This window comes from Mixophyes fleayi, chromosome 5 (genome assembly GCF_038048845.1).
Source record: "Mixophyes fleayi isolate aMixFle1 chromosome 5, aMixFle1.hap1, whole genome shotgun sequence".
Taxonomy (NCBI): domain Eukaryota; kingdom Metazoa; phylum Chordata; class Amphibia; order Anura; family Limnodynastidae; genus Mixophyes; species Mixophyes fleayi.
The window spans coordinates 82,186,658-82,200,671 of NC_134406.1; the positions used below are offsets into that span (position 1 = coordinate 82,186,658).

A 14,014-nucleotide genomic window follows, 5' to 3' on the forward strand; every position below is an offset into this window, starting at 1 on the left:
TTGTAGAAAATAATTTGATAACAGCTATGCCAGCATGGTTTCTTGAAGAACAATTAATGCCTAACAAATGTAATCAGTTTTTAATGAGTAAGTCAGCTCCAGATTAGATCTTGGTGGGGTGAGCATTGTGATATACTTGGATTTTGGTATTGTTGCACACAACAGATTGGTAGATAAGATGCAAGGTGGGTCTAAGGGGAAAAACATGTATGTGGGAGAACTGATTGAAGGATAGAAGACAAAGGGTAGTTATAAATGAAACATATTCAGAGTCACCTACAGGGATCAATGTTGGGTCCTATCCCTTTTAAGTTTTTTATTTATGACCTTTATGTACTTTCAACTACATATAGTTAATGAAAGAGAAATCAATCTATAATAGTATGTTTTCTGACATTTTAGTAGTTACAATATATAGTGAACAACTCTTTGAAAGTTAGTTGTAAGGCTGCAACAAGGCATTTAGGGAGTAAGGTTTCCATCCATCAACCTGTTGTGCTTGTTGTTTTTCCCATGGTATAAAATGTATACTTCTCAACGTTAAGGTAGGTTGCCTTACGAAAGGGGGCAGAGTCACACCCAGGGGAGTGTCTAGCGCTGTTGAAGTGTTAGACTGCCCATTCTCTCCTTCCCTCCCCTTCCATCCAAAACCTTCATTGCCGTGTGCACAGCATCTGTTCACCGCTGCTCTGCCATGCCAAGCAATACCTTCCTAATTTCCCACTGATCGGGACAAAGCTCAGATGGCGGGACAGAGCCCACATATCGGGACTGTCCCACCTAAATCAGGACAGTTGAGAGGTATGAAAATGTCTATTCCCATATGTGACTGTAATAGGAAAACAGACAACTTTGCATCTTATTGGTGAGTAGCATGGCCTGCGTAAAACTTCCTTGGTTAATGAAGTAAGCAGGAATCACACAGTCATTTCCTGTGAAGAAAGTACGGAGGCCACAAGGTGTATACCGAGTGTATTTCATCCTCTGATCTCAGATGTGCTGCATGACATCCCACTATTGTGCATAGAAGGTCACAAATTGGGTAAGTTGGCTGATCCTGGCAAATATTAATTTCAACTTAAGATCAAGTTCAGTCTTATTTGCTTAATGACCTTCCATTTTTCATCCACTTCCCTCGCTCATTTAATATGAGTTGTGTGCAGGGTCGGACTGGCCTGCCGGGGAGCCGGGATATCTCCCGGTAGGCCCTGACCCCTGTAAACCTTTAGTTGGTGGGGGGAGCGGATACTTTAAAAAAAATATATATACTTACCACATCCTAGCGCCTCTCCTCTCTGCTCCGTTCGCATTGAATGATGGGCGTGATGTCATCACATCACACCCACATTGAGTGAGGAGCGGTGCAGAGAGGACCCACCACGCAAGAAAGAAAACAGGAAGAGAAAAAAAGAGGGGGGGATGCAGAAAGCTACAGAGTGATGAAGAAGAGGGGTGGAGGCACAGAGTGACCAAAAAGAGGGTGAGGGAGGCACATAGTGACCAAGAAGAGAGGGGGGGGGGGGCAGAAAGGCACAGAGTGACGAAGAACAGGGGGGCAGAAAGGGACAGAGTGATGAAGAAGGGGGGGAGGCACAGAATGATGAAGAAGGGGGGAGGCACAGAGTGATGAAGAAAGGGGGGAGGCACAGAGTGATGAAGAAAGGGGGGAGGCACAGAGTGATGAAGAAAGGGGGAGGCACAGAGTGATGAAGAAAGGGGGGAGGCACAGAGTGATGAAGAAAGGGGGGAGGCACAGAGTGATGAAGAAAGGGGGGAGGCACAGAGTGATGTAGAAAGGGGGGAGGCACAGAGTGATGAAGAAGAGGGGGCAGGAAGGCACAGAGTGATGAAGAAAAGAGGCAGAAATGCACTGAGTTATGAAGAAGGGGGGAGCAGCATGGCACAGAGTGATGAAGGGGGGGAAGCAGCATGGCACAGAGTGATGAAGAAGGGGGGTGGCACAGAGTGATGAAGAAGGGGGAGGCACAAAGTAATGAAGAAGAGGGGGGGGGTGAAAGGCACAGAGGGATGAACAAGCAGGGGGGGCAGAAAGGCACAGAGTGAACAGGGGGGGGGGGGCAGAAAGGCGCAGAGTGATGAAGAGGGGGGGGAAGCAGAAAGGCGCAGAGTGATGAAGGGAGGGGAAGCAGCATGGCACAGGAGGCTTGTGGCAATGGAGTGTGTGTAATGGCACATGGGGCTTGTGGCAATGGAGTATGTGTGATGGCACATGGGGCTTGTGGCAATGTAGCCTGTGGGATGGCACAGGGGGCTTGTGGCAATGTATTGTGTGTGATGGTACAGGGGGCTTGTGGCAATGTAGTGTGTGTGTCATGGCACAGTGGGCTTGTGGCAATGTAGTGTGTGTGTCATGGCACAGTGGGCTTGTGGCAATGTAGTGTGTGTGTCATGGCACAGGGGGCTTGTGGAAATGTAGTGTGTGTCATGGCATAGTAGGCTTGTGGAAATGTAGTGTGTGTGTCATGGCACAGAGGGCTTGTGGAAATTTAGTGTGAGTGTGTGATTGCACAGGGGACTCGTTGCAATGTAGTGTGTGGTAAGTGGTGGCTAATTAATGGGTGCTATTTTGTTTGTGGAATGATGGTGTGGCAATTTAATTTTATAGTGGGGACTATTAATTTAAGATGGGGTTTTTTGGGGGCTATGAATTGAATGTGGGGCTGAGTTTGAGGAGCATGAGGTCTATTTATTAAATGTGAATATGAATTATTTAATGGCAGTGATGGTTGCGGGAAATAGGTATATTTATTATACATAAATCTATAAATTTATTGCTGGGGTTGTTTGGAGGAAGGGAAATAAGTTTATTTATTAAATGGGAATACTATTACTTTAATGTTGGGGCTGGAGGAAAGCCTAAGTATTAATCGTGGGCCCTATTGATTTAACGCTGGGCCTGATTGGAATTTTCTAAATGTACCCATTTTTTTTTTTCAAATAGGGCCCCCAAAATTCCAGGATCCAGACAAGCCGCAACTAAAGAACCCAGCAGCCACAGGTGGTGAAAGTGACAAGAACAGGTCGGACAGTCTGTCAGATGTTCTGAGTCTTGTTGGACATTTCCGATTTTTGGTGGCTGTTCTGCCCAATCTAAGTGGCAGGTCAAGACTGTATGCTCTTTATATGCACACTGCATTCTTTATATACTACACTATGGTGCTTCCTGCCCCAGTCCGACACAGGCTGTATGTGAAACTTGATGGGTCATAAAGCAGAGTATAATAGCTGGGACTGATGAAAACAAATCAGGAAGGAGCTGGGATCGCAGGTGATGGCTCGGCAGACCAACTCTTGTCCACATTTGCTGATGACAATTAGCTATGTAGGATTATTAATACATATCAGAATAGATCCTTCATTCAGAAATATCTAGACAAAATGCCAAACTGGACCATGAAAATGGCAGATGAAATTTTGTAGATAAATTTACAGTTATGCACTTAGGCAAAGTTAATAACTGTTGACTCCACATTAAAACTTCACTGATAGCTGCTACATACATTTTACTAAGCTGGACCCGGGCTGTAGCTAGAGCCGCAGGGGCTTCTCTGTACTGGAGTGTTTCCTTGGGCCTAGAAATTACTACCTTTACAAAACGCTAAACTTGATTTGAAATTTTTTAACCTTACATACTATTGTACTGTGTAAAGTAATAAACTGTGTGTTGTATGCACACTAGTAGCTTAAAGAGCATACAACCCTATTTAACATCAATACATAGCAAAGGCTATATCTTCATGAGCTGAATAATATTCCAGAAATAAGTGAAGTGCTCATACTTTATAAAATGTGTTTCTTTGTCTTATCCCTTTTTAAAAGGTTGTTAATTTTAAAGGTTGTCCTTCCAACTAGCATACCTCTGAAACATACTTGCCGACTTTCCCGGACATTCCGGGAGACTTCTCAAATAGTGGATATTCTCCCTGACTGGCAATCCCACTGAAGCCAGGCTGACAGGAAGTGGTGTGCAGAGCTAATTACATGACCATTGTCTGCACATCACAGAGGGAACACTGGGAAGAAGAATTGGTAATGATTACATATGTGTGCTGAAATGCGGAAGCTATTTGCTTCTTTGCATTATTTTGTTTTATTTGTGTATAAAAGAACAGCATTGTGACGTTCTATGTTATTTGCATGGAGTGTGTGGGGAAAGATAAAAAAATAAAATAGAGAGAACCAATTCTGCTCCTCCAGTTTGCGCCAATGTTGTAAAGTGCGCTGATAAAAATTCATAATATAGGATGCTTTTACTCTGCTCAAAGTTTCTGATTCATAACAGAATTTAAATTTTATTACCAGACACGACTACATTTACTAAAGGTTAATCTTGGACCTTTTTTTCAATGTACATGAGCCCTTGTATCACACACACACATATAGTATAATTTAATCATGCTTTAGGATAGGCTATAAACTACATTTTACAATACACGTATGGTTTGAAAGTTCTGTTTTGGGAGGTGTCAGGATGAGAGCATAAATCTGATATGCTGAAATAGAATATTGGATGTCAGGACCCAAAATAACTCTTTGCATGAATACCTAAATTAACCTGATCTTCAATTCAGATAAAGGTGTGACCAAATAAGCCCAGGAGGAGATAATTGAGTTAGGTAAACCCTGCGTGAAGAGACCAGCTTAAGATATGCAGATCACAGACATCCATTGTATTTGATCATGTATTTCCCTAGCTAATCGACTTCCTTTCAATAGGTAGTGTAAACACAAACTAACTCCTGGGTGTAAATTGGAGAACCATATGCCTAGAGGAGATCCTGGTAGACAGCATGTGAAAGGCTATACAGGTATATAGAAATGTGAACTTGAAAGGAAATTAATTCATTCTTCATATTTTGGGAAATCTGGATGCCACTCTGTACTGAGGGGCCAAAACCACACAAGGGTCTTGAAAGATAGATACCAACTACACAGGGAACAGCCATAGGCACATGTATTTCAGGATGAGATTGGATATTGTTGTTATTCCATTATGTTTGGTATTTAAACGTGTGGGAGATTATGACCGGTTTATTGAGGGGGTGTTATTTCTCCGAGATATATCTGTGAAGAATTACCAACAGGTCAAAACTTAGGAATAGTTTGACCAAACCTGAGGTAACACCCAGGGGACATTTCCGCTCCCCACATTAGCATTCACGCTGCCCCTGTGAATGCCGTCCCATTTGAGTTTGCTTAAAAACCTGTGTCTGGAGGGACAAAGTGTCAGCTTCTTGGGGAATCAATCTAATTGAAGGACTGTCCATCTTTCCTGCCTGCCCCAGGCATACAGATTATTATTTGTAAATAATGCTCTGTACTTTCATCCCATTTGTTTTATAACTGTTTGCAATTTTTTATTTGTATGTCAAATCTTTATTCATTATTTTGGTTATCTGTATGCCCTGTACCTTTTGTATATTAAATCTAAAATTTAATAAGTTGCGTCCTCGATACTCTAAAGAATCCATAGCCTTTTTAGAAGAGATCCCTCGACCAGGTTAACCATTGGAATTTCAGTGTGTGATTTGTTGATACATTTGATTAACAAGCTGTGTGTGCTTGTATTTACATTTGTGTAACAGTCTGGAGGTGTGAAGAGTTAACCCTGTGTGTGCTGGTGTGAGTCTTGCTAGTTTGTGGAACTAGAAGCATGTGTGCCAGTGTGGGACAGAATATTGGGGTCCTATTGCCCGTACCCAATAGGTGGTGGCTGTACCTTGAAGTGTCTGAGGGTGTGAGAGCACTGTGTTTGGGTTCGATTCCGTAGGTCTAGAACCTGTGTGATAGGTGAGATAGACTGCGGGCTAAAATCGTGTGTGACCTCATACAGCAAACACCCCGAAGTCACGGCAGCTGGGAGCGTATTCGTGACACTGGGTCTTGATATTTTTTAAACATTGCATCTTTTTGGTAGTGTTTTATTTTTGCTTGGGATGAAACTAGGCACTTGAAATTTGTGCATCCCAGTGAGGTGCAGGATAAAAGCAGCTAGAATGCACTCCTCCTTACAAAAACAAAAAAAAGTCAGCAATTCCCAGAATGGATTAGGCTTAGGAATGTACTACCCTACCCTTTCCTTCCTAGAGATGCACCTTGTGACATATGTTTTCTTATGTCTGAGTCAGGTGGGATTTAAGGGGATGCACTGTTGGTGTGTATTTCCTCTGCATACAATAGGAATTCCAAATTATACTTTTTTCCAGGAGTGCATTTCTCCAACACATGTAGATATTTTTTACAACTTGGCATGAAAATCTATTTTTATATGGCAGCAGTTGATCGGTTAAAAAGCATATTTACAAATGATCTGCTGTGGAGCGTGCAAAGTATTACTAAGGTCCCAAGATGATGGTTTGAATCCACCATTGTTCAAGTATACATGATGGAAACAGGTGTATTACATAATTTGAGAGTTATGTAAAGATTAGCTCAAATGAATAAAGTACAAATTAAGCTGCTTGCATTACTTAGTATTTACAATTACTTTTATTTAAACATTACCCTTTAAAAATTAAGCTTTAATATATTCCTTCATCTGTGTTTTGAAGCTGGAATTTGTAAGCAGCTGTAGACTAATTGAGGTTAGTACTGTATAGAGCAGCCTAGGAAGAGAGTTTCTGCTGCTTCAAGTAATGTAATATTTGACATTTTCCCTGCCTGCATGAGAGAAGCAGAATTTGCAGTTCCTCCAGCTAGATATATCTATTAGTCTCCGATCTAAAGGCACAGGCACCAGCAGTTCTATTCTCCCAGTGCCTGGTCGTATTATATAAAGCATATCTGTAGCCAATCTCGGAGGAGTAGAGTGATTCAAGTCAGAAGAAGAACAATATAAACCATGGGGCTCCAAACATGTTTTAAATAGTAAGTACTTGCCAGAGACCATTAACAGACTCCCTTTTAAGTGAAATATAGCTTGTGTGTAAATCCCAATGGGAAGTTATTAGAGAATGAAGTAGTGGATAATATAATCAGAAAACCCTTTGTCAGCCCTTCTCTGGGGAATCCACTTGGACACAGTTGTTCTTGTGAGAAGATCGTTAAAAGTTCTACTTCCCCATCTACCTAGACCAGCATATAGGTTTCGCTGTAGTCATGAGGCCATGATTTGAAAGGCAGCATTCAACAATGTTCTACTTAATTCAGTACAATCCTAGCTTGTACACTGTGATTAATATCCATAACAAAAGCCATTAGAAGGCAGGGTTATCAGTATTGGCACAGAAATCTGCAGAAACTTTTTACAGAAAATCAAGATGTAGACCAACAAATGAATACAACAGACTTCGGAATGGTTGTAGCAACATGATGTGTTCTGGAGTGTTGTGTCACAAATAACTGCTTTATTTTAAATCACAGAATCTCTCTTGTCAAGCTACTGTACATGCTGGGGAATGTACATTAATTATAGAGAGACTAGTGTGAATTAGAGAGCAAGATGACAGATTTCACAGGTCCCTGTTGGTAAAGCTGACAGATTTTCATATTTCTGAAGATAACTAACAGAGACATATCACAAAAAGGTAATTTGTTAAAGAAAACACAGTTCTTTTCTATTGTGAATGGCAAAAATTGTAATCCCAAGGATAGCCTTGGATGTGGTAGATGGAGAATGTGATGTATGTAAAAACTGATACTGTGTACTCCTACTATTTTCTATGAGAGTATGTCAGTGATATATTTTTAATAATGGTGATGCTCTCTTTCTCTACTGGAATATCATAAACATGATTTATGGGAAAGTTACTAGTATCATGTTTATAACCGCGGTGCTTAGAGATAAGTTCCTGCTTTACGAAGACAGAAATAAGCAATGTATCTTTGAACAATTCCTTCAGCTATTGATTTGACGTTCTTTTACTTCTAAATTCCACATGGAAACATAAACTAGATATGATATATGTGTCCACTGACAGGACAACTATTTTCATCAAATTTCATACTGGTAAATAACCCATTGGGTTATTCATATTATATGTTTTTAAGAAGTAGTAATCTTCCAGATGTTTGTTTCTGTAATAAAGTGTTTTGTTTTCTTATCACTAGCATAACTTGATACTATGTATGATAGACACTGATTCCTCATGCTGCACATATTGCATGTGAAACTGTTGGCATTGGTGCACAATATGTTAAAAATGTAGACATCACTAGTACTGACGGTTTTTGGTCCCACTTGTTAGCTGCATATGCAGCAATGCTACTCTGTTGACAGTTCATGCACATCAGACAAGATGGTTTTGGTGCACTGACCATAATAATAAATTGTCCCTTTGGCTGCCTCTCTTCTCTGTGTGGTGTACATGTGTTTACTCCATAAAATGCACACCAGACCTATTACAGGTTTACATCGAGGTCACAGTCCATGCAAATCCTGCCCCACCAGTAAAACATGTTTCACTTCCTCTGTGCCAGAAGATATGTCATTCAGGGTCTGTCTCTTGTAGGCCGCTTCCCTCCTCTCCTGTAGTTTGCACTGCTTCATTCTCTAAGTAGCCACAGTCATTCCCTAAACACCGATCTGCATTTGAAGGTGGGAATATTTCAGTTCATTTTACAGACACAACCTACTAAAAATTACATATATCCATTGAAGAAACATCCATAGTTTGTCTACCAATGTTCCAATAGAATATAGATGTCTCTCAGAATTTAATTTCAAATAAATGAAGCAACATCATCATCATTGTTTATTTGTAGGTCGCCACAAATCTCAGCAGCACTGCACAGTCGATATAACATATCAAACTAAAAACAAATCATAAATAAAAATAAAACGAGTGCATATGAGGTTGACAGATAAGGTGCAGACATGAGACAAAGGGTAGATAGGGGCCTGTTCCTGAAAGCTGACATTCTAGAGGGAGATGACCAAAGGCTCTCTATTCACTTAAAGTTCTCCTAAATGAACTTTTGAGAAGCATACAATCTGATCTGTGCCTAGTAAAATAGCCAAATTACATTTTTGTGAAACGCAAAAGTTAACAATTCTATGTATAAATGTTGCTAAATAATAATAAAAATGTAATGAAATAGGTAACCAATCCATTCATTTCAGCATCTTCAAATTATGAGTTGATTTGAGACCATTTAAAGCAAAATTAGCAAACAGCTGATATAGAAAGGAGTTTTCTTGAAGATTAGGGTTGCATTTGCAGTGTGAGTTCTGATGGAAGCATAATTCACAGTAGCAACTATGCAATGGTTAGAAATGTCTAACCTAGCCTCCAAAATTTGAAATGAACAAATTCTATATAACAGAGCCAATTTACAGTGAATCCCTACATCCCAATCATACATACTCCGTGTTCTCCCTAGAAAGTTTTGCCAACCAAGTGGCATTATGAAGTAGCCCGGTGGGGGCAGTTGTAATACTGTGCAATAATATTAAAAAATATTGGAGGTTATTTGCCCACACCTGCTAGGACAGACTAGTGGTCAGTGGTCTATCACACACTGCTAGCTGTAGTGTTCACATAGGAGAAGTAATGGTTTATTCTATTATAATAGGACTCTGTTGGGATCCAAGAGCCGGGTGGCAAGTAAAAATAGCTGGATGGAGCACCGGTAAATAGGTGCTGGGGAGAACACTGACACTTAAATTGTCCATTTTACGCAATTCTGTGAAAATAACTAAATTAATTGTCAAATTACTATTCAGTACACCATAGTGACACTATGCATTTAACAAATGCCAGATGGGCCATAAATGCACTTATAGTGCTTATACACACATGAATTTAAATTGCTGTATTTACAGATTGCGACAGGGAATTATTGACCAGAAGATATTGCTGACTGTCTACATTTGGACTTTCATGAATAGTTGCTTAGGTTTGTCACACTTCTAAAGCATAATAAGTAGTTTCTTTGCTATTTTATTTAGCACATCTAGTTGTGAATTGTATGTTTCAACTATTGGTACACTGTTGTATTTGCCTGCTACCTTTAGTCCAGTAGCTGGGTTCTGAGTATGCAAGTGGTTGTGTGAATCTGCTTCCTTGTGGACCTTCTACTGTTGTCCTGTTTAAGGTTGTTAAGATGGTAAACTATTTCTAAGGTGACAGAAGAGGTCCACTTGTGGACTTTGTCTGAAAATAGTGCATTGTTATGTGTGTCATGGATGGAAGCTGTTACACTAGACATGATGGTCTATCTATAGGTGTGAAGTATAGTAATGTTTGTAAGATGATGTCACTGTTATAAATATCTGTGTCTAGAAAATGAATGTTAGAGAAGTAGCAGTTAATTTTTATACAGTTGATGGGAGAAGTTAATTTATTCTTGTGTGCATCTGGGTTAGATCCTGTTTGCTGCTACCTCAAATGCACGGGATATCATTTAGGCAGCAGTATTATGCTTGGTGTGTCTGGGTACAGGTGACCTTACTGTTAAAAAACTTAAGAGATTTTGTGGTGCAAATTGTGTTTTCATTCTGGTCCTCAACTACTGTAGGTATACACTGATCAGCTACAACATTAAAACCACTGACAAGTGAAGTGATTGACATTGATTATTTTGTTACAATGGCACATGTCAAGAGGTGGGATATATTAGGCAGCAAGTGAACAGTCAGTTCTTGAAGTTGTTATGTTGGAAGCAGGAAAAATGGGCAAGTGTAAGGATCTGAGCGACTTCAACAAGGGCCAAATTGTGATGGCGAGACCACTGGGTCAGAACATCTCCAAAGTGGCAGGTCTTGAGGCGTGTTTCTGGTATGCAGTGGTTAGTACCAACCAAGAGTGGTCCAAGGAAGGACTACTGGTGAACCGTCGACAGGGGCATGGGCACCCACAGCTCATTGATATGCATGAATAGCCTGTCTGGTCCAGTCCCACAGAACAGGTACTGTAGCACTAGTTTCTGAAAAAGGTAATGCTGGATATGGTAGAATGGTGTCAGAACAAACAGTACATTGCAGCTTGCTGTGTATGGGGCTGCATAGCTGCAGACCAGTCAGAGTGCCCATGTTGACCCCTCTCCACCCCCGAAAGCTACTACAATGGTCACTGACAGAACTCTACCAGGGACCAATGGAAAAAGGTGGCCTGGTCTGATGAATCACATTTTCTTTTATATCATGTGGACGGCTGGGTACATGTGTGTCGTTTACCTGAGGAAGAGATAACACCAGGATGCACTATGGGAAGAAGGCAAACTGGCGAAGGCAATGTAATGATCTGGGCAATGTTCCTGGCATTCATATGGACGTTACTTTAACACGTACCACCTACCTAAACTTTGTTGCAGGCCAAGTAAACCTCTTCATGTCAACTCCCTCTTCCAACTGGCCTCTTTCAGCAGGATAATGCATCCTGCCACACTACAAAAATTATACAGCAATGGTTTGAGGAACATGACATACAGTTCAGGGTATTGACTTGACCTCTAAATTCCACAGATCTCAATCCGATCGAGCACCTGTGGGATATGCTGGTATAATAAGTCTGAGCCATGGAGACACAGCCTCGCAACTTACAGGATCTGCTGATGTCTTGGTGCCAGATACCACAAGATACCTTCAGAGGCCTTGTGGGTCAGACCTGTTTTGGCGGCACGAGGCATACACAATATTAGGCAAGTGGTTCTAATGTTGTGGCTGACCAAATTAAATGTAGTTATCAGTTAATATGAAATGTACGAAAGGTATCACTGTCTATGCGTAGGCTATACTGAGTCAGACACTTTTTGTAAGCTGTGACAACCGATCGCATGTGGATAGATCATATTTCATGTTGCCAGTGTAGTGTAAAGTATATACCTAGATGTCCACTTTACCAAAGGATGAAGATGCTTTCCTCCAGTCCTGAAATGTTCTCTTGTAGGTTTCCTGTTTCAGAGATCATGGGTCATCTCTTCTTCACCTTCTTTTATATTTTGTCATCATGGACCTTTTACACATTTGGGGATCCCTTGATTTAATTCCAGTAGTTGTGTGCATGAGAGTACAGTTATTGTTTTTAATAGTTCTTGGTGTATACATTTGTTTAACTTTTTGTAATAACAGACAATTGGGATCTGCCTGCTTGCTTTCTTTTTGGAACCCTAATTATGCCTTGTTGCTTATTGGAGACTTTAAAATTCTGCTACCAGGCTTCAATATTTTTCTGAAGCTTACATTGTGTTCCATAGGATGACATCAACTCATTGTGCACTGTTCTCTTTGTGGGGCTGCTGGTTTCCATGTGTATCCTGTCGTAGAGGGATAATTTAAGGCATAATCTTCTGAAAAATTCCTCCATTTCACTGCATTTTTATGTTTTGTATAGAGGTTTTGGGGGACACACTATTATCAGTTGATTTATACTGGGAGTGGTCTACCTAATTTTGCAATCTCCTAGGTTATATGCAATGCTTAATATCCATATCAGACTCAATTAAAGATTAGTCTTTTCTGTACCACCTTGAAGTCTGCAGAAATGTTTTCAAGTTAGAGACAATTGAAATAGATCAACAAATGAATACAACAATCTATGCAGTATGGATGTTTCATCTCTGTTCTGATGTCTTGTTTTGCAAATGGTTTGATGGATTTACAGCACAGTGTTTCTCTGTTGTCCAATGTGAAATCTACCCAATCCTGCCTAATGCCTAAGCAAATTAAAAACACCTAAGCATTTTTAATTTGTGTTTTGATTTTGTTCCTCACCAGATGTTCTTGTAGTATTGGGGGGGGGGGGATCTGTAGATCCCATGTTATAATTTCTGTGGCAGGTCCTGACAGGGATTTGTGAAAAGAGTGCAATGATTGGTTTTTGATAGAATTTTCAATTTCATTTCTATGTTCAGTTTTCTTGGATATTGTGGTGAAACGAGTTATTAATATCACCCTAACCAGCCTCTCCCTCGTTTCTCACATAATGTAGAGTATAGCAAGTACTTTTTTATAGCCCTTGCTTTTGTTCCCCAGCTTAACAGAGTACAACTGCAGTGTCTAATTACATGTGGATAAGAGGACATTGTAGCTCATTGTAAATATGTATATTGTTGATGTGGCAGTGGCTTTGTTATTCATTGTCCTTAAAGTGAAGCCAGGGGGGTTATGGGTAGGGATCAGGTTGCAAGATACTGGTGAGGGGGGCGACTAATTAGTATCCATTGTTTTTACAAGACTACTCCAGACGTTTGGTCTACAATCTGGAGGGGGAGGTTCTGTGGAACTACAGCGTATCCCCACTCCCATCTCCAACCGCCCTAGTCCAGGACTCACCAATGTTTAACAAGGAGAGGCCCAGGGAGGGGAATGCACTGTGGAAAGTTGACCCTAGATATAAGGAGCCACTCCAGGGGGGAAGATATTTATTCTGAGATTTGATTCATGAAAGTGGCAGTGTAGCTGATTTTGGGTTTTCATTCTCTACCAATGGACTACAGCTGCAGCTAAGAGAACTCCATGGGTCTTTAAGACAGGACATCCAGGTGAATGTAGCTCCTTAAGCTAGTGGAGTAAGGGACAGATGATGTGGTAAACCTGCCTGGCATTTATGTACTGTGTGTACATATTAATCTAGTAATGGTTTCTATTACAAGAAATGTATTGCTTTAATTTCTAACTGCATTTGCCTTAGTGACTAATAAGAACCTTAGAAGGCACTGTGTAGGTTTCACTGGCCTAGGAAGGCACCCGTGGGTGGCCAGCCAGAGTGAAGTGGGTAGAATTGGGCCAGACAACCCGGTATCTTCACAGATATGTTCCACTGGACCTCCAAATGTAGGGTGGTATCATGTTAGCCATAAAATAGATACAGAGGGTTAACTACATATGTGTGTTTTTTATATATATATATATATATATATATATATATATATATATATATATATATATATATATATATATACATACACAGAGAGAGAGAGATGTGAGGTCCCAGACATTGTCCAGTGTCCTTTGCAATGTCCATTCAACCTGCATACAAAGTCATACTTCAGTGTATTTAGCCTACAAGTGGCATCCTGACTCCAATTTTTGTCTTTACATAGCCCAGTCTGT

The 14,014-nt window shown here is 40.5% G+C and overlaps 1 protein-coding gene across 5 annotated transcripts in view; it reads left to right on the forward strand.

Annotated features, from left to right (window-relative positions):
- The window catches only part of ULK4 (unc-51 like kinase 4), a 572,842-nt gene that overhangs the window by 228,172 nt on the left and 330,656 nt on the right, over window positions 1-14,014 (forward strand). The gene's annotated exons all lie outside the window — the stretch shown is intronic.